The sequence below is a fragment of the Phalangium opilio genome, unplaced genomic scaffold, assembly GCF_054372755.1.
Source record: "Phalangium opilio isolate 3A_F unplaced genomic scaffold, DU_Popi_V2 ptg000009l_1, whole genome shotgun sequence".
Taxonomy (NCBI): domain Eukaryota; kingdom Metazoa; phylum Arthropoda; class Arachnida; order Opiliones; family Phalangiidae; genus Phalangium; species Phalangium opilio.
The window spans coordinates 1584895-1608378 of NW_028324146.1; the positions used below are offsets into that span (position 1 = coordinate 1584895).

Here is a 23484-nt window from a genome sequence, read left to right on the forward strand (position 1 = left end):
GTAGAAAAGAGGTGATGAATTGTGGCTCGTATCTCTCACCAGAAATAGTTGCTTGGTTAGTTGGGATATTCTCGCGAAGCTGTTGTCTGTTGAATGCCACTTTTTCCGACTTTTCTTCGGGATATAAATCGACACATTTTGTCCAATAAAACCGAGATAATAAAATGATTTAGGGAAGAAAGAGAAATACGGTAAACAGAACACGTACAACCACAATTGTTCCCTCTTTCACGCCCATTGTTTCAATTTACATGAACAGTGTTGCCAATATATCGTGTGTAGGAGCCAGTGTGAAGCAATGACAGAATCAATAGGATAAGTTTTGGAAATAAGATGGGGGAAAGTTCTCGACGGCTGACACCCGATTGAAGTGGCCGAGCGGAAATATATATGCATCTACTATGTATCCAAACCAACTTCCTCTCAAGCAACGAGCATCTATACGTAAATAGAGACCGTTCCAAACGTTCTCGGACTTCTTCCAGAATTTGTAAGAGTATCCTAGTGAAATATTTTAAATTAAAGAAAGGTAAGAACTATCTGAAGAAACTCTTCGTAATTTTAATTGCACATTAAGGGTCCAGATTTGAGTTCTGTTTAACTTTTTCGAAACACAAAAAGCAATACAAGAAACTACATCCAACGAAAAAACCACGTTTATACATTAAAGGCCGACTTCCATCGAAAAGAGTTCTAGCGAACTGAAAACCGAGCATCGAGACTTACAATGGAGCGACCGTGCCGATTTTGGAATGCCCGCTGGAAGTAAAAGATGGAAGTGTTCTAGCTAACTGAAAGCCGTGCAATGTGGTTCTAGCGAACTGAAGATACGCAATAGAGAATTTCTTTCAGGGGAAAGCAAAATTTCGAGAGGAAATAAATTTAAAAGTTTTTATATTGTTCATCTTCAGTTCGCTAGAACCACATTGCACGGCTTTCAGTTAGCTAGAACCCTTCCAACTTTTGCCTCCCAGCGGGGATTCTAAAATCGGCACGGTCGCCTCGTTGTTAGTCTAGTCGATGCTCGGTTTTCAGTTCGCTAGAACTATTTTCACTAGAAGTCGGCCTTTAAATCAATATCAAACGATATACCATTTGTGAGCGACCGTGAGGTTTTATGAACCAGAATTTTCGTTATGAAAATTATTGTTCTGACGACGGCAGGGATACGAAACTAACGTGGATCGTTTTGTATACATTGTCGCAGTTTACCACTTTTACCACGAACGTTTTCACTTACAGTCTAGTGAACTTGCAAGTGATATGTAATTCTGACGCGTATTGGTACGCGATACTAAACCTCATCGGAAAGAAAGTAGTGCAGCGAAAGCTTTAAAATGCCTTGTAAAATATTGTGCCTTATCCGTATAAATATTACACTTCGTTAAATCAGAAATGCAGCGCGCCTGAAAATATGAATAAAGTTGCCTTTCATTCAACTGCACTTGAGAAGAACTATTTTTATTAATACGGGATTTAATATAGCGTATTAACACTCTTCAGCCTTCTCTATTGTGTAAAGTATCACTTGATTTTTAAAAAACTACGTTTTCTCTACGGTTATTAGACGTGTGGTAACCCACCGCCAACGTTAATGTGTGGTGATGTTTGAAGGTGACATTGACTCTTGTTTTCTGAGGCATCTTGATGATGTGGGAATTTTTCAATACATAATTCGGGGAAGGGTTGCAAGCTGTTCTTTTTAAGGTGCTTTGCCGCCTTTCAAAATCAATTTAGCAAATTTCTTTGCCGTCGAACAGCTCGTGCGAAATCGAATCAACTTTTTTCTAGACACAATGCGTACGACAAACTCTTTTTTATTAACAAGTAGGCCGTGGCGATATTAATAAAGTCTGTTCTTGTTTGGAACCAGGGATCTATGCAATTTTAGAAGCAGGAATGGAGAATGGTTATTATTTATTTCAGTCCGACTCATAGACCAGTATAGAGCTCCTCCCTCCAACACGTAACGAAAATTTTAAATTATCTTATTGGCTCACTTAAAGGACGTTTTGATGACGTTACTGACGGGGACGGCGAAAAATACGCAATTCCTTTTTACCTCTGTCGCTATGGCCCGCCTCTTCTTTCATACCCCCCCCCCGTCCCATGGAAGGGGTTCCGTTACTTTGACGCTCGCCCAGATTACTCTGTTCTCCATTCCTGCTTCTAAAATTACTATCTACCCCTGATGGAACACTGAATCAAATTCAGTTTTTTATAAGTAACATAAAATGAATAAGTATGAAATGTACCCAATCAGAAGGGAATAATAAGAGGAGGGAACCGCATAGGTCCAGGACGGTAAAGGAAGTCCAACCTACCTCAAAAAACCCTGAAAATACAAGCAACTGGCAAATGCACGGTTTAAAACCAAGATACACGAAAAATAGTCCCAAAATAACGTACTCTCTCGTTGTCAGCTCCTGCAATGTGAATAGCTCTATTTTGTTTCACGATGTTAAAGGAATAGCGACCTGATCTAAAAATTATCTCAAATCTAAAGAAAACCTTACTTTTTTGAGAGTTTAAACTCTTCTGATTCCAAAAATATGCTTCATCAATATTTAAATATGAGGGAAAACACAGGAAAAACACTTCGAAAACTTGAAATTTGGGGGTGGGGCAAAAGCAAATTTGCGGTGATTTTGGCGGGTTTTTCTCCTTGATACGTCACTCACGGCATCTCGCGGAAAAGCCAAGCGTGAGCACCCGAGAGTCTACTAATGCCGCTCGAATCTGAATAATATAGGCTTAACGCGGCGCGAAGACACTAACAGGCGACATCTAGAGTGAAAATTTCTTCTTACTACGTCATCAAACGAAACAAAATTTTAATTAGGCCTTTTCCAAACTGTACAATACTTTGATTGCAATTTTATAAATTACTACGAAACCAAGTAAAAAAGTAAACATATCATAATAAACTGGATTTTTCAAGAATTGTTTTCGCATTTTATGTTTGTGGATGACGAAAATTATGTCGCTTACACTTTAACATCGCCAATTTCCGTAATTACACTCTGAACTAAATTTGATCTCAAAGTGCCCCCTCACAACGACGACACAGGTTCATTAGCTAGTCAGGGAAAATAAGGTAATGTGAGCTTAGTAAGAGTCTTTTTACAACCATAAAGCATTAAGGATATATAATGTATAATATATAAGATAGTGAAATGTATATAATTTAAAAAACACTGGGTGTTTCGGATAAGTCTGCCATATATTAAGAAGGTTATTCTTTGGGAAATTTTGAGTTGAAAATGTTTCATGACAATTTTTTGTCCGGGGCACTATTTTCGAGTGATGACTTGAGTGTTTTCGGAATGCCACCATAATTAAATTAGCACTGTCTTTCAGTTTCTTAATTAAATTTAAGGGTTCATCCCTTAAAATATTCAAATAATAACTCGAAAACAGTTGGTCGGAGGTACTTATTTGAAATTCTCCATGCAATTTCAAACTAATTTTAATTGGAAAATCATTCCGTGTTATTTCTTGGAGGTTTCACTATGCAGATTGGTCTTATAATTTGTAGAAGAATCGATAAAAATCACGTGATTTTTCTTTTGACCCTCCCTTTGACCATTATTATGTTACTTATGATTGAACTTACCAAACTATTCTTTGAAAATTTTAATGAAAACAATCGCTACAACGAAATGTAAGGTGTTATTAGTTTCATTGAAAGTTCTTAGCGGAGGATGATACTGAAAAATCGTTTTTTTATGTTCGTACCTAGTCGACAGTTTCTCCAAGAAATGGTTAACGAATTTCTAACCTCGTGAAATAATAATAATGAAATAACACAAAAATAATGATAAATTTCTCCTTGGTGTTTATGTATACTGTATATTTGCAGTACGTCACAACGCTTAGCTTCTACGAAACCTAGCTTTGATTGCCCAATCACAGACTGGTTGGTAAAAATTATAATATACTCGGGTATAAACCTTCAAACTGAGTGGAAATTGTAAACAAACATGGGGTCTAAAACATTTAGTTGCGGTGGTATCGACTAACAAAACATTAGTGGCAAAAACAAGGAAATAACCACACATGTGAAGTATAATTACCTTTACCAGCGAACGCACACGTCTACCCGTTTAATAGTACACTTCTGATAGATAATGGTTCTATTGAAGGCTGATATGTCTTACCCCATATGTGTGGGAATTTCCTTGTAAGGGACCAATGGTTGGAAGTTCAGGCCACCTAACCATGGACAGGCAACTGAATAGGGAGCTTGGTTTGCTTAAAGCAACGCCGTAACCATAAGTTTACCATGCCTCTAAGTAGAGATATGTCTGCTACTCCAATGGCAATAGTGTTTGTCGGGTTCCCTTTAATGATTCAACCCTATACTCTCTCCGTATCAATTCAGTGGCGGGTTTAACGGTAAGCGGACTAAGCGGCCGCTTGGGGCCCCGTGATGCCATGGGGCCCCGAATTGAGAAGAATTAATTTTCTTCCATTAACAATTCCTTTTTTGAAAGTAAAAAATGGAAGAGACTAAGTAATAAAAACGAAAATAGCTGTTGATTTCCACTCATTCACGAGAAACACTAGGCCTATTAACCGGAGACATATTTGTTTTCTTGAAAATAACTCGAATACACTACGCCTGCGCCAACCAGGAGACCTCTGATTCGCTGCGAGACTGCGATCTTTGCGAAAATCTTTGACACGCCAAAGATTTTCGCGAGGTTTGCAAGGCCTTGCGAGCAAAGCTTTGGCGCAAATTTCTGTAGTGTAAACGATCCGAGCGAAGCGACGTACCGCGCGCGTCAGCGTTACGTAGCTTGCGACGCGAAAAAAAGCCATAGTGTGGACGGACCTTAATAGTTTTAAAAGGAAATAAATGACGAATATTTACCCATTCAGTATTATACCAAGAAGGGATTTATATAAGAAGACCTAAGTCGCGAGATTTTACGCTTCTACTCTTACGCCGGTGTCAGTGGACAAGTAAGTCCCACCCCTTTCATGCCCGTCATTGCTCTGCGCTTTCCCATTGGATCCCATGGGGATAGGTCATACGGACGCGAATGATTCCGACTGGAGAAAAAGCAAACCTCGAGCAAAGAAAACAGAAAATGGAGGCTGCCCGCGGTGCTGAAACTTTACGACGGTTGCTTTTAATTGCCATGAATAAGTTAGTTAAAGGTTTTGAACATGCATAACTTGATGGATTTTGAATATGTGTCTCAACGTGAAAATCGTTCGTTCTGTAATTGTTTCTAAAGTGAATCAAGTGTACCTATGATTTCGTGAGTTCCAAAAACCAAACCAAGGCTTAACGAAAAGGTAAAAGAAATAGATGGTGAAAAAAATATAGCGTTTTTCTTTGCTTTAAATCGAGCTATTCCGAGACGGCGGTGCGTCTTACAATGAACCAGTCGCTCACTCCCGGTTTCCTCCCGGATTTATCCCTACCGCTCCGAGTCTAGAGACGGAGCGCCTAAAGACGTCGCAAAAACCGCTCTGAAAAAACTTTTGTCTTTCATTCGGAGCAACTACATTCGGTCCTCCGAGCTAGAGCGATGACGTAACACGTAAATTTGGAGCGATCTCGGAGCGCTCTCAGGTGACCCAAAAAAGACTATATAAGTATAATATTAAGTCCCGGCTCCTTTTCCACCCCCCTCCACCCATTAAGGGGGGATTGTCGACTATCACGCGCGCACCGGACGCTATTTTAGGCCTTCTTATATAAATTCCATCTTAGAACAACTATTTAATTTTAATATCTTCAGTTTGGGGGCCCCAAAATGGTTGCCGCTTGGGGCCTCCACTTGACTTGAGCCGCCATTGCGTATCATTTATCACCTCAACTTCAATACTAGGCTAGCATTTCCTTTATACCTTTTAGAATGTTTCTGGACTGAAACCGCCTCTATCTCACGAGAGGGAGAGGGATTTTGGGGTTGCTTAAGTAAAATTAGCCCCCCCCCCCCTATGCCTGCCTATACGAAACGTAAAAATCTCCTTTATTCCATTGGATGAATTTTTTTCACGTGACCCATTTAGTAATCGTCTCGACCGTTTGGTGGCTGCACCATGACAGGAATTTCAAAATTTTCTCTCTTCGGATCTTAGCGCTATACGAGTTCTGACGTCACAGTAGCCTGCGGAAGATGCCCAGTTGTAACCCATATTTGTGTACTTAGAGGCATGATAAACTTATGCCGTAACTAAATGTTGTAGACTCTATGTTAAATTTGACACTTTCCATTCAGTTTGACCCAAAAAGCACACCGTTTAATTAATGGCAGACTTAACAGAAACACCATATTTTTAACTTGGGAACTATAAAATTTCGTAACTATAGACACACCGAAATTCTGTAAACGAGTTACCTTACCATTTATTGATTATAACTATGAATTGCATCGGAGTTTGGTTGGTTCGTCGTGGCCGAGTGTGTCGAATCATTTTGTCGTTAGGTGCCGGTTGCGTCCGCAAGTCGGCGCTCTGTTCGCGAAGTGTTGCTCTTTTAAATATTGTAGCGCCGAGCGCCTGTGTACTTTATAAGGGAAGGGAATAACAAACAAAGCGGAGATTTTCTCGGTGGAATAAATATTCTTTTATTCAAATTACCGTTTGCTCTCTCTCTTCCTTCCAGGGATTTGTGTTCGCTTCGTTACATCGTGGATTTTAGTTTCAAGTCCATGTAGACGCTTCAACGACATTCTCTAACCCTTCCATCGGTAAGTTTTAATGAAATTTTTTTTCTATTACTGCATGTTCATTTACGCTGTTCTGTTTAATGTACGTAATAAAAAATGGATAGTCATTGGTATAAACTGAACCTTTCAATATTGATGTGTCGAGGACAGTAATCTTATAAAGGGCTAATTGATTATGGATAAAGTATTATCATTTTAGAACTGCCAAGGGTATACATTTTAAAGGTTATACACTCTAAGAAATGGAAGTGTTAAAAAGGTGTTTAAACGGTGTAAACACCGTAAAAACACCCAAAAGAGTGTTTTATTACCTTGAGTTTTTAGAGGCCAATTTAAAGTGTAAATTCGGTGTAAAATAACACTATTAAAACACCGTTCGAAATTAAACATGAAAAATTATAATACTGCTGGTTTCTTAAATAAGGTCTTTCATTTATTTTTCATTAATGTTTTAATATTAAAGTAAATACAAACAGTAAAAAATTATTGAAAAACGTACTTGTTAAACCCTTTTTTAAAGATGATATTCATGAAAGAAAACAGTTTTATCCTTTAAATAAAATTAACAAAGAAATTGGTAATCTGGCGGTGTTGTACTTTCATAAAACTATGCTAAACGTGTTAGGCGACACACTTACAGGTGTTAAGCAACACTCTTAATAGTGTTAGGCGATACTCTTAAAAAACGAGTAGGTACTGGCCTCACAGTAGGGCCAGCTTGAGAAGCCAAAGTGGGGCACTTGCTTTTGTGACATGTTTCATCATTATTTTGAGAAAAATTAGAGTACTAAATGGATTTGTTTTTGTAAATTCTGTAGCGCAAATTAGATTAAACGCGTTTCTGGTGCTCGAAAAACTCTTAGTGAAAAGAGCTTATTAAATTTAACAAGAACGTCTATATCTACTGCTTGAATATTATAGCCTCCAAAACTAATTTAATACCCTATGCATTTGTACGAATTGAAAACTTTCTGCCTTTTTCAGAAGTTTATAAACCCGTAAAAATGACTTTACACGCATTAACCTTCGCTTAAAGAGGTATAGTTCTGCATGTGAGAACTTTCCTCCCTATAGGTGATGAAGTTCTCTCAAGATGGAACCGTGCTATGAATATAGCATTGATTGCTAATAATACTGCGGAATGGCGGATAATCAAAATTTAATTAAACAGGAAAACCATATTCGATATTTGAGTTATGCCTCATGAGTGGTAAAAATGTAGCTACTATAGTGTTTTTTACGTCGTCGGTTTTGCTCTTAAGTCTAGGAAAAGTACTAGAATTTCTACTACTATCCTACCAAATAATCTCCCACTCTTAAAGGTGTGAAGCGACACTCTGAAAGGTGCTATGCCGCACCCTTTAAGGAGTTGCACAACACTAATATGAGAGTAAAAATTCACTTTCAGTGCGATATAAGAGTTAAAAAGGTGTTAAACTGCACCTCTGTTGCACAATTTTATACTTATCTTTGCCACCAATTGCTCAAATAAGTGTTATTAAACCCTTTCAGGGGTGTAAATGAACAATTGTAACGGTGTCAAATTTGGACCCATATAAACTACTTTTAAAGGTGTTAAAGCACACCCCATTTTCTTAGAGTGTAAGTGTGATTAAATCCCTTCAGGGGTGTAAATGTACACCTGTAACGGTGTCAAATTTGGACCCATATAAAGTACTTATAAAGGTGTTAAATCACACTCCAATTTCTTAGAGTGTATAATTTATTCGTAGTTTTCGAACTAGAGAGCACTTTGTCCACCTCTTCCTGTAAATGGTATGAGGCCTTCTATTCCGAAAACTATTCAGCTGTGAGTTTTCGAAAAAAATAACTGCAACTTTAGTCCCTCAATGGAGCTTAAAAACAATTTTTTTTTGATAATTTTAGATTGATATAAATTTATATTACAAAACTTTTGTTAATTTTATATAAATTTGTCAAAATTTGAGGCCTTTGAAGCGTGCACTGTTATTTGCTAAACACTCTATTAAAATTTGACTTAGAGAAAGCAACGAGTGAATGTTTCACAGCAACGCAAGCTACGTTTTGAAACATGCCAATTCTTAACCATTAATATTTGGAAAAGTGTTTTAAAAGTGGCTGTCTACTTTATTATCCCTTTAAGAAGTACTCAAATATCCAATTACCTTTAGAAATAACCGTTTGTTTCTACGATAAAACTTCAACGCAATTCCCAGTTTTGAAGTTAGTTATTTGGAAACAAAACTTTCTGGAATATAGAAGACTTCGTTAAATAAATCTGACGAATCCATCCATGCAAAATACTCTTAAAATATTCCTGCCCTTAAGGGCATTCTTTTAATAGAGAGTTTAAGCACTAAACTAAGAGGGAATTTCAGCTCCGCTATCGGGCGGCGCTCAAGCTAAACGGTTTTTACTAGTGTCGCCTCTAGCGGTAGTTTTTAAAAAGCGGAACTACGTCATTTCGGTAACAAGGCGAATGAGGCTGTAAAACAGTATTTTTAGACTAAGTAGTATTGAGTAAAGACATAGCTGACTTTGAAAAAAATCATCTTTTAAATGTTTAGAACACAGGTACGTATTAGGTCCAATGTCATCTACTGTAAATCCGTTCCTATACTTTGCTAGCAGTTTACCCATTGAATGCAATATACTTGTTTAGTTTTATATTTTGGAATGGGTATAATAATAATAATAATAATAAGGCTTTATTACGGATATTCCTATCAGTTGACACTGATTTACATAGGAGTCCTCTTAACTTAATTATAATTTAAATTATATAGGTTTAAATCTAAGACTAGCTTTCCGTCGTTGCATTGGTATTTGTCATAAGTGTTCAAGGTTCGTAGAAATGTAACCGCAGACATTTTACTTTAGGTTAATGAGGTGGTTGTGTTAAAATAAATTTCTTTAGTTCTAGTTTAAAATTTTCCAACGTTTCTTGGTTTTTAAGCGCTCTGTCAATTGAGTTCCATACCTTGGCACCGTTCACTCACTAAACCAAACTCCTTGCATATGAGTCTTAAAGCTGTAGCGACTATCACTGGAATACACAATGCTTTACACCCATTATAAATAATAGACTAATAGAGTTAAATTAAGAAGTAAATGTCAAAACTAAAAAGCGAGACAGGCTATTATAATAGTAGCAGAAGTCAAAGTTCATGTAATTAGTCTATTGTTCGGTAGATGGCGTTGCGGTACGTGTTACACGTTTCGGTTCGACCCAGTTTTCCCCCTCCTAACTCACATAAGTGCCCGTTTCTTTGAAGAGCCAAACCGTTCGTACAGGCAAAGCTAGAGCTAAAATGTCCTTAGTTGTGGCCCGTGTTTTAAGTAACCTAAGAACGTTAACGTCAACGTTTACTAAACTTGTGGCAAAATTTAATATGGGAACTTATTGTCAGGCATTAAGAAATAGAATTTGTTACTGAATCTGACTTGTAAGATCTTATGGTCTAGTTATTGCCGTACACGATTTTTCGCTCAATTTCTTAACCTCTCTAATATTATTTCGTGTCTCTTTGCTCTCTTTGAACTTCAAACGAACTTCTAGGAAATACCTAAAGGCGATCGTTTCGCTTTGAAGTTTTTCTCAATTTGTCACGATTGAGTTGTGAGAAATACTGAGTATATATCAGATTTCAATGCGCTGATTGGACTTGGGTCTACTATACGCGAATAAAACTTCAGAACCAGTTATTCTTTCCAAAAGGGATCGGGGTTTTCTTGGTTATATTTTATTGGTTCTAAGGCTGATTGCACTTTACAATTACATCAGGGAGACTCTACGGACTATTGCATAAAGTACACGCAGAGAAACCAACACTCGCTCTGCCTCTAGCGACGCTTCTTGGCGCGAGGGGGGGGGGGGTATAACCTAAGATGGAGGCCTTCCTTGGGAGAATTATCAAGGAAGAGATGATGGTATAAATACGCCCCTCTCATCCCTGCCTTCGTATGCAGTGATACAAAGTGAAAACTCGACGAGTAATTGATTACAAATTGGATTTCTCAGATCTTGGATGTATGTACTGTGTAACTTAAAACAAGTTGGGAAACCAAAATCAACCTGTCCGAGTCGAGACGCAAATAAGAGGTTTTTCTTAAATAAATAAATATAATTGATATTAATTATTTTAATCGTCATTAATTTAGCTTAAATCTAGTTAAATCGGTTTAAGGAACTATATTCCTAAAATCATTTTAAACATAGCTATTTTTGACGTTTGATTTCAAGCGTATGCTTCTTTAAAATTTTTGTAAATTTAGCGAAATTTAGGGTATGTAAGGCGATTGATTCAGAGTAAAGGATAAGACTACCAGCAATTGCATGAACCTTGGGTGGCAAGTCGTTTCTCGTATCCGTAACCGATTGCCCCGTACATCTTAAACCAAACGAAGCCAAAAATTGTATTTTGCAAACACGTTTGCTTCGATTTGCCAACTGCGAACGCGGTGACAGACACGAACACACTCACAGACACGTCCAGTGTAATACCTCTCCGTGACGTCATCGTCACTCGGAGAGGTAAAAAAGGATCATAGTTTGAACTGTGCTTTTGGTTGAAATTCATTATTTTCTTCTCTTTAATATCACGGTCATAAACCATCCGCAATTACTTTCTGGAAACATGAACCAAGGTTTTTTTTTTTTTTGTCATTTCAGAAGCAACGTTTTCATTTGGAAATTAATTTTTATAGCTTGCCAAAACTTGCTGGGTTCTTTTCTTTCCTAAATGTGAATATTTTTTTTCTGCTTTGCGAAAGAAAATAAAGATGCAAAGAAAATTCCCGAATTTGCCAAGGCTTAAGTTTGAAAAATGCGTAAATACTCGAGGCATTATTTTGTAATTGTTTTACACCCGCATATTTGAAAACGAGCTTTAAAATCGTGGCTGTTTATTTTGCAACTCAACAATTTTAAGGAACTTTTGTTGTTCAGATATAAGATAAAGATATATAATAGAAATAAGTATGACACTCAAAACCTCTAATGCCAACTTACCTTGTTATTTATGAAAACTACCTTTGATACAAGCGACCCCTGGTGAGAAAAAGAAAATACAAATAAACGGAAAGGAGTAATATATTATAGTTTTAGCAGAAGTAAGATGAGACTAGAAGTACTGAGCTAACCAAATTTTTCACTTGGCGAAAGAGAATATTGTTGATAACACACCAACGGTTGGCCCTCTGGTAGCGGTTTCCGAGTTTTCCCTCCAAAACGTGAGACGGTCGTGGTGGTAGACGGCCGAACTAGATTCAAGCACCCGCGTCCGTGTTCCGCGGCTTTAGGATGAGGGGAAGGGGATAGGAAATGTTTTTGGAACTCGGCCAATTTTTTTTCTCTCTAGTGTGGGCGCGATGGAAGCGGCATAAAATCCACAAATTTGTTCACTAGTACCAGGATCTACTACCAATGCTAGAGCTCTTTTCTTCTAGTCTCATCCTACTTCTGGTTTTAGAGATACTGATCTAGTTCCGATTCTAGGCATCAACCTCTATGCTAATTTAAAAAATTGCTTCTGAAATAATTAAAAATACTGGTTGATGTTTCTAGAAAGAAATGTAGGATGATTTAGGACCGTTAATACGTGACAGAGAAGAAAATGATAAAGAACCAAAGGCTCATTTCACACCAAAAATGATCCATTGTTAATGCCTAGATATCAGAAATGCAAATTGTTATCAAATGCTCGATGAAGGCAGGAATTAGAGAGGCGTTCATCTTTTCCTTTTAAACAAACCTTCCTAGAATATATTTAGCATTACAGCAATGGGAAGTGTCATACTCATACGTGTAGTTAGTATGTTACGTATGGAAATTAAGGCTACGATATTCTGAATTAACGGGGCTGCTTGTTTAAAAGAATTTAGAATTTTAGAGTCGCTTTCCTTTTGGTTTTAATATTTTGTTTCATGATCATAATTTTCAATAATATTTTACGTTTAACTTCAAGCCAATATTTGCCCGAATTTTATTTTGAGAACATAATTCTTCGTTTTCTTTACTCAGTCAAGGTGTTGCGAAAAATCCAGTCATAGAGTTACATTAAAAGGACTACTCAGTGAAAAAATGTTTTTTTTTACGTAATATGTAGCTAAAAGTCCCTTAACCATAGTGAAATTCTTCAATAACACTTACCTTACTTAACTTTGCTTTCCATATCGCTGTTAAGATCAATATTTTTGCGAGTTCACTAAAGTAAATGTGAGATCACAGAAATATTTACAAGTGCAAATATGATGTTTCATTGGCTAGCATTCAACTGTTCAAGTCGTGTTTTAAAGGCCGACTTCCATCGAAAAGAGTTCTAGCGAACTGAAAACCGAGCATCGAGACTAACAATGGAGCGACCGTGCCGATTTTCGAATCCCCGCTGGGGTAAAAGATGGAAGGGTTCTCGCTAACTAAAATCCGTGCAATGTTGTTCTAGCGAACTGAAGATACACAATAGAGAATTTCCTTCAGGGGAAAGCAAAAATTCGAGAGGAAATAAATTTAAGAGGATTTCTATTGTGTATCTTCAGTTCGCTAGAACCACATTGCACGGCTTTCAGTTAGCGAGAACCCTTCCATCATTTACCCCAGCGGGGATTCGAAAATCGGCACGGTCGCTCCATTGTTAGTCTCGATGCTCGGTTTTCAGTTCGCTAGAACTCTTCTCGATGGAAGTCGGCCTTTAAGTTGTAATTTCCATCGCTTTGAAAAACTGACGATGCATTAGACTTTTGATTATAGAAACTTCAATGAAGGTACTTCAGTGTCTTCCTTGGTTACTTGCGTTGATGGCATCGCGGCGGGTGTTATTAACGGCAAAGTTGAAAACTAACATTAAAGTTGCCCGTCATATTTTCGACGCCTGTTTAAAATATTCACGTTTAGTCGCGAATGAGAGCTTCTTAAAATGATGAAAGGAATTCTCCACCTCTACCAAGGTAGACAGAGCCCATTGTATAATCAGGCCAGGGATACAAATACAACAGGGATGAACATAATATGGAAAGTATTTACCATAAGCACGATTTTTCCCGAGGGGTCGGTCATTCATGAAATTCCGTACGCTACCCGTGAAATCCAATTTAAGAAATCCGAAATCAGGGCTGATTTCGAAATCAAATAAAAAATCCGAAATCAGCAACCGGAGCCTCCGAAATGAACTAGGCCCATGCGTGTCGCGAAGCGAGAATATTTTTTTAACTAATTTTGTTCGCCGTGTTTTCCCGCTTGGGGGCGCTTACACGGCCGTAAAATAAACAAAGTTCAACCCCGTGACTCTGTCGACTGCTCAAGTATTTGGGCCAAGGTCGCGGATTGTAAGTATACGTTTTTATTACTCTTACTGAATTATTTTAATTGAAATAATTTATTTTGTTGTCATCAATACAATCTAACGGAAAGATTCAATAAAAAGTGACTAGCCCCAAAAACATTTACGTTAATTTTAGGATGAAACTTTTCTCTATCATAAAAATTTTATGACTGACCCCTAATATATCAACGATAATTTAAGGAAGACCCCTGTCACAACGGCAATATAAGCGCCATCTCGTACAAATATATGGTGAAAATATTTTCATTAACAAACTGGATTTTTCCCCACATAAAATTTGACATGCATGGGCCTAGTTCATTTCGGAGGCTCCGCAGCAACGAAATAATAAAATCAGTAAACAAATCACAAAATCAGTAAAAAAATCACAAAATCAACAAAGAAATCACGAAATCAGAAGCGAAATCTCAAAATCAGTAAAGAAATTACAAAATTCACGAAATCCAAAATCAAAGGAAATCACAAAATCCGACGAAATCATGGGGAAAATTTCAAAATCCGAGGAAATCACGTGAAAAACGTGATTAAAGAGTGAGCCTCTGATGCGGCAAATCGTGTCCAAATATAATGAGAACCTAAAATCAGTTGTCAGGGTGAAATTGATAGTCGTGGATGATTTTATTCCCTAGTCTTAAACGCAGTGGTCCTGTCATTCCTCTAAAATCCTAGCCCATATTTACTATGATTTCATGAAAAATCCTATGAAATCCTATTCTGTTTTTGAACAAATCTCTTTTTTTTTTCAATATAATTGATGTTGTTTATTAGCAAAATAATCTGTGTTCCCATCCGCGTATGGAAGGACTGGTTTTAATTTAAAAGGGCAAATCCTCAACTGCGTCCTTTAGACTTGCTCGTTTTGTAAATGTCAAAATAAAGTCCCCCAGATGTCCACTAACCCATTAATTAAATTAATTATTTCTCAAGGTAATTTTCTTTCCAATATTCAACATGTTTGTTTCTCAAAAATAGTCCAACAGTATTCCAGGCTATATTTTAGTTCCCATTGATGAGAAGTTAGCGAAATATCAAGTTCACTTTTGAATTTCGCGAGCCTTATATTATGCAGGAGGCTCTGTCTTAACTCGGAAACAGCGTGACGTCTTCCTGGCCATCAATAGATTCCGTTTCTTGGCTCGAAGGTGATCCCGGTAGGGGGCGCCTTACTAAAATCACGCGCGCATCCTGCTGAATTCGTTAAGTCTTAAAAGCTAAATAATCTCGATCCTACTTGGCCATAGCGATACGTCTCTAATAGCTCCATTCTTATTCTGTACGCGCTGTTTAGTAACATTGTCGTCCGCTGTAGTTAAGTAAGGCATTCTTCGTGTTCGAATTTGATGCTAAAACTATCTTCATTTACTTTTAGAAGAAGTAATATCATACCAATAAGTGAGACAACTAAGCTATCAGTAAAATGATTACCGGAAAACCATAAATCCTGGGGATCTCGACCACCACATAACAAAGGTCCTAAATGACTGACTAATAACATAAGTTAATAAGATATGTTCCATAAGCACAGGACACTGGACATTGTCCAATAAAATTTTTAAATGTCCCATAATTTTGTTAGAAACTAAGGGGCCACTGGACAGTTTGACCAATAAATTTTCCGAAGTTTTGATAGCTTGACTATGGAGATTTGATACTATTTTTGCACACTGCAGTGGACAATGTCCTATAAATTTTTAAGCCAAATAGGGGGTCACTGGACACATGTCCTATAAGAATTTTTTTTTTATTTCCGGCCCTGTCCATAAGAGCTTGGCATGAAGTGACGTAGGTAAAACGTCATAGATTCTCGTAAAGCGACGCCTGGTGAGGCGCTGTCAAAGGCTTAGTACAGACTAAATAGGAAGGTCAACTGTAAAACGGAGTGTAGTCAATTCTTGCGCCGTTCTAGAACTAGCTCTCAGTAATACTCTAGCATTGCGAAGTAAAGGGTGTGTCGTACTTAAGGAACATATCTTATAAACTTATGCTAATAATTAACCCTCAGACCGAACCGTTTTGCCTGGAAACATTTTACGTGGATGTTACTCCTATGTTAATGGCAGGTACTAAGAAAGATCTTTCGAATTCGCTGCCATATTAAAAATGGCAGCCGGATATGAAAGAAAAAAAAATTCGTTTTTGAAGTAACTTCCGCGAGTTTCAACCTAGTAAGCCTATTTTACTGGTTCCCTGTTTCTCATAGACGGGATTCGTGTCTTTTGGTGTTAAAGTAACAGAAGTGTTTCGACGGGCAACTCCGGGCCTCTTTGCTGCCAATAATACGAGAAAGGTTTTGACACCCAGCTTGTTGTCCAATGTATGTACAATTTTTACGAGTACATGTTCGCGTTCGACGATTGATTTTTTCTTAACCTATTTTTGACAGGAATGTCAGAGATGGTCTCTGACATTCTCGTACTGTTTGACAACCTAATACAAGACGCTTATACCGTTTTTAAGGCGAACTGAATTTAAAATTGTCGCGTAGCCATAAGACTTATATAGTAAGTGAAATTTCAACCCTGGCATATTTATCTTTGATACGTTGCGTATGTTCTTACTTTCACATTTCAAAGATTACGAGTTTTGAGTATTTTTATCGACGTGATAATATTACTAAGAATTTAGGTTCAATAGTTTCGAAATTGCTTCATTTTAAATTTTTAATTGCTTAGCAAATCCTGAGTGCATCTCTCTCACTTCAAACAAACTGTGTTAAATAAGTCTAACATAAAAGCCGCGTTTACACGACACACTTTGAAACCATTTTAAACCGTTTTGGAATGTACAAAAAAGAATATTAAGTTGATAAAACCAGAGATCTTTCACGAGAAAATGCAAATATTATTTTTTAAAAAGTGTTAGGCCTTTCCAAAACGGTTGACAGCGGTTCCAAAGTGTCTCGTGTAAACGCGGCTTTATAGTCCTAGATTTGGTACGTGTTTGTGCGATTAGCGGTGATGTTTTTCGTTTAATTTCAGAGAGTATATTTTTAACAATTCCATTTATGGTTTTGTACTAAACGACCATAATGTTTGGTGAACATTTCGCGATGCAGTTTTCAAATCTGACGACATAGCAATGTTTTTAAACATTGCTTAATTAAAGACATAGTTCGACCATTTAATTTAAGTTTTCATAATTGTTTCGTAACGACAGTTGAACCTTAATTTGGTTTCACTTTAGTCGGAACGCTCCTTTTGGTGAGTTACGTGATAAAAGTCGAACGGCCTCCTTGCTTCGTTTCTCTAACAAAATTGTGTAATACGGTGCATTTCAATTCATCACGACGTCGTTAGCATTTCCGTTCTAAGTCGCTAAAACATTTATTTTAATACCGCAGGAAATAATAAGTTACCGATCTCATATAGTTACGAATTAATTATTAATGAGCTAGTGCATAAATTGATGTTAACCACCAACAAATTAAATGCAGAGAAATTTAACTAGAACCGACTGTAGATTTTACAGGGGGTTCTCAAAAGGGTGGTTGGTGAGGGGTCCGACATACCCAGAAATGCGTACGAGATTTTGCCAAAGATTTCGTGATTTCTTCATTGATTTCGCGATTTCGCCAAAAATTTCGGTATTTCTTCATTGATTTCGCGATTTCGCCAAAAATACAGTAGCGGACAACGCCATAGCAAAGTTAAAATGGCGAAACCCAGGGACTATTTTTTTCCGTATGTTGGTTTGAAGCTGTGAAGTTGCGCGGATTTTCATTATAATATTGAGGTTGGTTAGACTCGCTTTACAATCCTGTACCAGTCTAGGAAATAGCACACTTCCTCTGATCCAAAACCAGTTTATTAATTGCATTTTTTTAAATTCATGAAGTGGGGGTTGCTGGTCCTAGGGACCAGTTAACTAATTGAAAATCTATAGGAGAACATAGGCGGGGACCAGTTTATTATTTCGAACTCTAGAGGGGGGGGTCACTGGTCCCAAGGACTAGTTTAAAAAATATCCTTATTTCCCAGACTGTCCTGTACCAGTATGGCTCCCTTCACTTAAAAAGTCCCTTCCGCTGACGCTGTACTGAACGCTGGCAAACCGAAGTACATTTATCAGTCAGATTTTATTACGCATACTTCGAATGTCTCTTGAGCCGAATTGGCTATTTTATATTTAGAGTACTTAAAGAAAGTTAAGATAATTTCAATGTAAACCGATGATAGGTTTTATTTTTAAAGAAGCTTGAGAGATAGAGAACAAGACTTCTTTTGCGCGCGTCCTAAACGTCATGCTGGGAATACACTACGGAAGGCAGACATCTTCCCTAGTGATTACTTTATGTTATTTTCATTTGCGTTTGCTAAAATTTGATGTTTTATTTTTATCTATCAGACATATGAAGGTGATTAATTATTCAGTTTATTGGGGAGTTGACTGCAAAAGGGTTAGGTTAGGTTTCTCTGTCGATCTACGGTGGTAAAGGTCTTATAATTTTCGGAGCCTCCCCGATAGGGAACACCGCGTCTATATGTGAAAATGACTTGAAGCTACAAAAGTCAGGGTTCATATACGGAGTTGGAAAACAGTTTTACCAAAAATTACCAGCAAAAAACGTCTTTGAAATTGGTGTATAGGAAATAGCTAACAGATTTAGATCGAAAAACAGTAAATTATCAGGGAAAATATTAACTTTACTCTTGAAAAATCGGTGAAACTATTAATTATGTGAATCACAATTATTTCTGAAAATAAGGTAACATTGTGATTAGTAAAATTACAAGACACGCAATGAACATCAGCTAAGCCCAAACGACCAAAATTTCAAGGAACCGTAAAAAAATTTCCGATCATGTTTCGTATAATTTCTTAAGAAAACGGCTGCAAACCGTTTTTACCGAATCTTCTATAAGCGCGAGCTCTATTGTAGAGACCAAGGCTTAACTTTCACCTTGAAAATGCAACCACAGAAATCCATAGTTTTTCTCAAACTTTATTGTCTTTGTAAATGCTTTAATTTTTGTTATGTAAATAACGATTAACTTGGATTAAGCCGAACTTCTTCAACAAATAATTCTGGATTATACTTTTCTAGAAGTTTAACTCGACAACCCAAACGCTTTCACTTAAAGGGACTAAAAAGTTGGCATCGGCGGTTGGGTAAAATTATTTGAAATACGTCAGAGTCACGTGACCAAGGGGAAGCGTGGTTCAAAGAAGCTTCGTTTGTTTTATTTCGAAAACTCCCGCTTCCGGGAATTGGCGCTGCAATCTCGCAAAAAACAAGGACTAAGCATCCAGTCTCACTCTATGTGCAGTCTTTGTATCTTGTTGTCACGTGGTGCCTGTGACGTATTTCAAATAATTTTTACCCACTCGCCCATGCCTTCTTTGCAGTCCCTTTAAAACGTTGAAAAAAAACTTCGCGTGAGGGATTAAAACTCCGTCTATGACGTCACACTTTCGTTGCTTCCTATTGGCCATCACTTTCCTTTCCGAAAAAGTTTGTGGAAAAATAGAAAATCAATATCGTGCTCACCGTCTTGAAAACGGCACTTCACACGGATTTTACCGCGTTTTGGGCCAGTGAAAACCAGCCTTAATGGAATTTCTAGTTCGACAAATTAATGTTCGATGTGCATATTTTATACATTTGTTCCACCCCTGAAAATTTGTCAATATTACTCTTTAAAACATAAAATTATCAGGAAAATTGGTTTCGTAAATTTAGTATGAACCCTGCTTAATACTTGGTCCTTTGAAATTGATTTCTGGTTCAATATTAGCTTGTCAGATTGTCAATCTTGCCAGTGTTTTAAAAGAATGCGGGAAAGTCAAATAGCAATTAACTGGCGGCTATTCCAAACCACGTTAGTAAAACCAAATGAGGCTGATAAAGTCAATGTCTAATCCTATTAGGTCCTCATAGTTTTCCTTGTCTGTTTAATGAAAAAGCAGACTTAATTAGCTAGCTTACAATCATGGAATTAATAACATTAAACCATGAATATTTATAAAAATTCTGACATTAGAATGTTTCCTGTTTTTATGACCAAAATTGAAAATTAAGAAACTAACAAAACCTTTCTATGTCCACTTGTGAAACCTACCTTAAAGTGTTAGTGACATAATTTTTACCAACCACAAACTTAAAATGCGAAAACAATCCTTGAAAAATCTAGTTTATTATGATATGTTTACTTTTGTATTTGGTTTCGTAGCAATTTATAAAATTGCAACCAAAGTTTTGTGTTTGGAAAAGGCCTAGTTAAAATTTTGTTTCGTTTGATGACGTAGTAAGGAGAAATTTTCTCTCTAGATGCCGCTCACGTGACGAATTTTAGTGTAGTGTCGCCGCTTTAAGCCTATTTTACTCAGATTCGAGCGGAATTAGTAGACTGGGGCGCTCACGCTTGGCTTTTCCGCGAGATGCCGTGAGTGACGTATCAAGGAAAAAACCCGCCAAGAATCTTCCCCCCAAATTTCAAGTTTTCAAAGTGTTTTTTCTGTGTTTTCCCTCATATTTAAGTATTTATCAAGCATATTTTTGGAATCAGAAGAGTTTAAACTCTCAAAAGGAAAGGTTTTTTATATTTGACATAATTTTTAAACAACGGCACTATTCCTTTAAACATTTAAACCTTGATTTTATAATTTTTAGTCGAGTTTAAAATTCACTGAAGAATTTTTAGTCAAATTTAAGATTCACTGGAGAATTTATAGTGATTTCGAAATGAGTGAAAAATTAATTTTTTGTTAAGATGAATTTTCTCGGAATAATTCGAAAACGAATGAATTAAAATTAGACACGTGAAATAATTTGACTCAGAAACTTCGAAGATTTTTCTTTCCTTTACCTTGAATATTATTCTTCTGTTTAGAATCGAAGCTTTCTTTTTTCAGTTAGTCGAGTGAATCTTTGGCTAATCGAAATGAATTCAAACATTGATTTCTGGGACTTATACGAAAAATTTATTTTAATTCAATATTTATATTTTTTTATCGTTTTTAAAACTAGTCTTATTTTATTCTTTCTCTTTTCAAAAACTTTAGTTTCAGATAATCAAAATAATTTTGATTTAATAATTGAATTACGTTTCTTTTTTGTTGTAAGTCGAGGAATTTTTCCATAGTGTTAAAGGAATCGATTATCAGGGGCCTTATTTTTAATACATGAAAAATATTCGATTAATCGAAGACATTTTGAGTTTTCGAAATATTGTCGATTTTATGATTAATCGAATCGGGCTTAGAACAGAAACTTGGTTTTCGAATTGAAGTGAAAAACCACATCCAAGACGTTAATGTACAAGTCTATTTCTTTGAGTCAATTTCTCAAAGTCTCTAATTCTAATCGCACAGAACATTTTATTGTACCTACCCTCAGTTCAAGAATAATAGAAAAGTATTTGGCCGTGGGAATTTCTCGTTCTGACTTTGAGACGATGTTCGTGGGAGTGGAATTTCATTACCTAGCGACTTCCGAACAATCGATCTGTCGCATTACCGAACCTCTGTCTCCTCTCACTCTAGGTAACAAGTTCACTTTGGTTCTTTGTTGTGGTCCACGGATAAAATACAACTAGATCGCTAGAGTTTTAAACAAGCTGACCGTTTCAGGTTGAAGTTTCACTGAAAGCTTTTCTAACTTAAATAATAATCCTAGGCACCAGAAAGCTGGCGTTAAAGTTTGGAGGTTCGAAGAGTCGATTACTGATTAGTATTTCTCTAACTTGTTTTAACACAGATGGCGGTGGCTTTTACTGCACAAAAGCCCCGTATTAGAGGGAGAGTGAGAATGAAAATCATGTGATTTTTTTATCGATTCTTCTATTAATTATAACAGAAGTCCATTAAATTAGCCTAATTTAACGAACTTCTGATTAAAAGACCAGAAGTAGGGTAAGGGACTAGAAGTACTGAGGTAACCAAATTCTTCACTCGGCGAAAGTGAATATTCTTGATAACACACAAACGGTTGGCCCTCTGGTAGCGGTTTCTGAATTTTCCCTCCAAAACGTGAGACGCTCGTGGCGGTAGACGGCCGAACTAGATTCAAGCCTCCGCGTCCGTGTTCCGTGGCTTTAGGTTGAGGGGAAGAGGTAGGAAATGTTTTTGGAACTCGACCAATTTTTTTCTCTCTAGGTTAGGCGCGTGGGAAGCGGCATAAAATCCTCAAATTTGTTCACTAGTGCCAATGCTAGAGCTCTTTACTTCTAGTCTCATCCTACTTCTGATAAGACCAATCTGCCCATTGAAACATCCAGGAAATTTCTCCGAAGGATTTTAAAATTGAAATATGATCGAGATATCTTAGATTATTTGAAATTAGCACTTCCAACCTATCGCATAAAACCCTGCCTTTATGTTAAGAAAGTTTCCCCGGCACACTTCATGACGAATGAAATTAAGCGCGAGAATTGATGAAAAATGCGCACTATGTGTGAGTAGAGAGTCGGTAATTTAAATTACGTAACTTACCTGTAATTTACCAAATATCTCCGGAAATAACCAATTTTTATCATACTGTAATTTAAAATGGTAAATTGCCGCTGTAAATTACCAAACAGTTTCCAAAAACGTTTTGAGTTAATAGGAGTCCAGTTTTCCTCAATTTCAATTTATTTCGCGCGGTTTTAAACCAACTAAACTAGGTATAAAGTGCTCAGAATTCAACGTTGTTTAATAGACACAAGTAAAAAAAAGTTAGCATAAATTACCGACAGAACAATAAGTTTATTTTTCCAAAATTTTAATCGGTAATTTATGGGTAGTTTACCCGGTAAATTAGCGTAAGGTAATTTCCCATCTCTATGTGCGAGATTCAGAGCGTGCCACGGGAATTTGTTAAGAAAAGGGCTAGATTGGTCGAAGGTGATAATTTCAAGCAGAAGTTAAATAAGGGACTAGAAGTAAAGAGCTCTAGCATTGGTAATAGATCCTGGCAATAGTGAACAAATTTGAGGATTTTATGCCACCGCTTCCATCGCGCCTACACTAGAGAGAAAAAAATTGGTCGAGTTCCAAAATCATTTTCTATCCCCTTCCCCTCAACCTAAAGCCGCGGAACACGGAAGCGGGTGCTTGGATCTAGTTCGGCCGTCTACCGCCACGAGCGTCTCACTTTTTGGAGGGAAAACACTCAGAAACCGCTACCAGAGGGTCAACCGTTGGTGTGTTATCAAGAATATTCACTTTCGCCAAGTGAAGAATTCGGTTACCTCGATACTTCTAGTCCCTTGTCCTACTTCTGTTTCAAGTTATCTATGATATCCCAAACAAATTTGAATATTAGAAATCATTCGGAGATGTTTCACTGTGCAGATAGGTCTTATAATTAGTAGAAGAATCGATAAAAAAATCACTCGAGTTTCCACTTCACCGTCCCTTTAAGGGCTTATTTTAGCTTGATTATTATTAATTCGAAAGAGAACCTGCAAAAGGGTCTTTTAGTGACCCGAGCTTATGCAGTGAGCTTAGGGGAACACCTCTCCTGATTCCTGCACATTTTGAAAGTACCTCAA

General features: G+C 37.0%; 1 protein-coding gene across 1 annotated transcript in view; it reads left to right on the forward strand.

The window, feature by feature from the left end:
• The window catches only part of LOC149713070 (thrombospondin type-1 domain-containing protein 7A-like), a 205590-nt gene that overhangs the window by 56311 nt on the left and 125795 nt on the right, over nt 1–23484 (forward strand). Inside the window, exon 3 of the mRNA XM_089845524.1 lies at nt 6626–6710. The gene's annotated coding sequence lies outside the window, so the exon portion shown is untranslated. The remainder of the gene's footprint in view (nt 1–6625; nt 6711–23484) is intronic.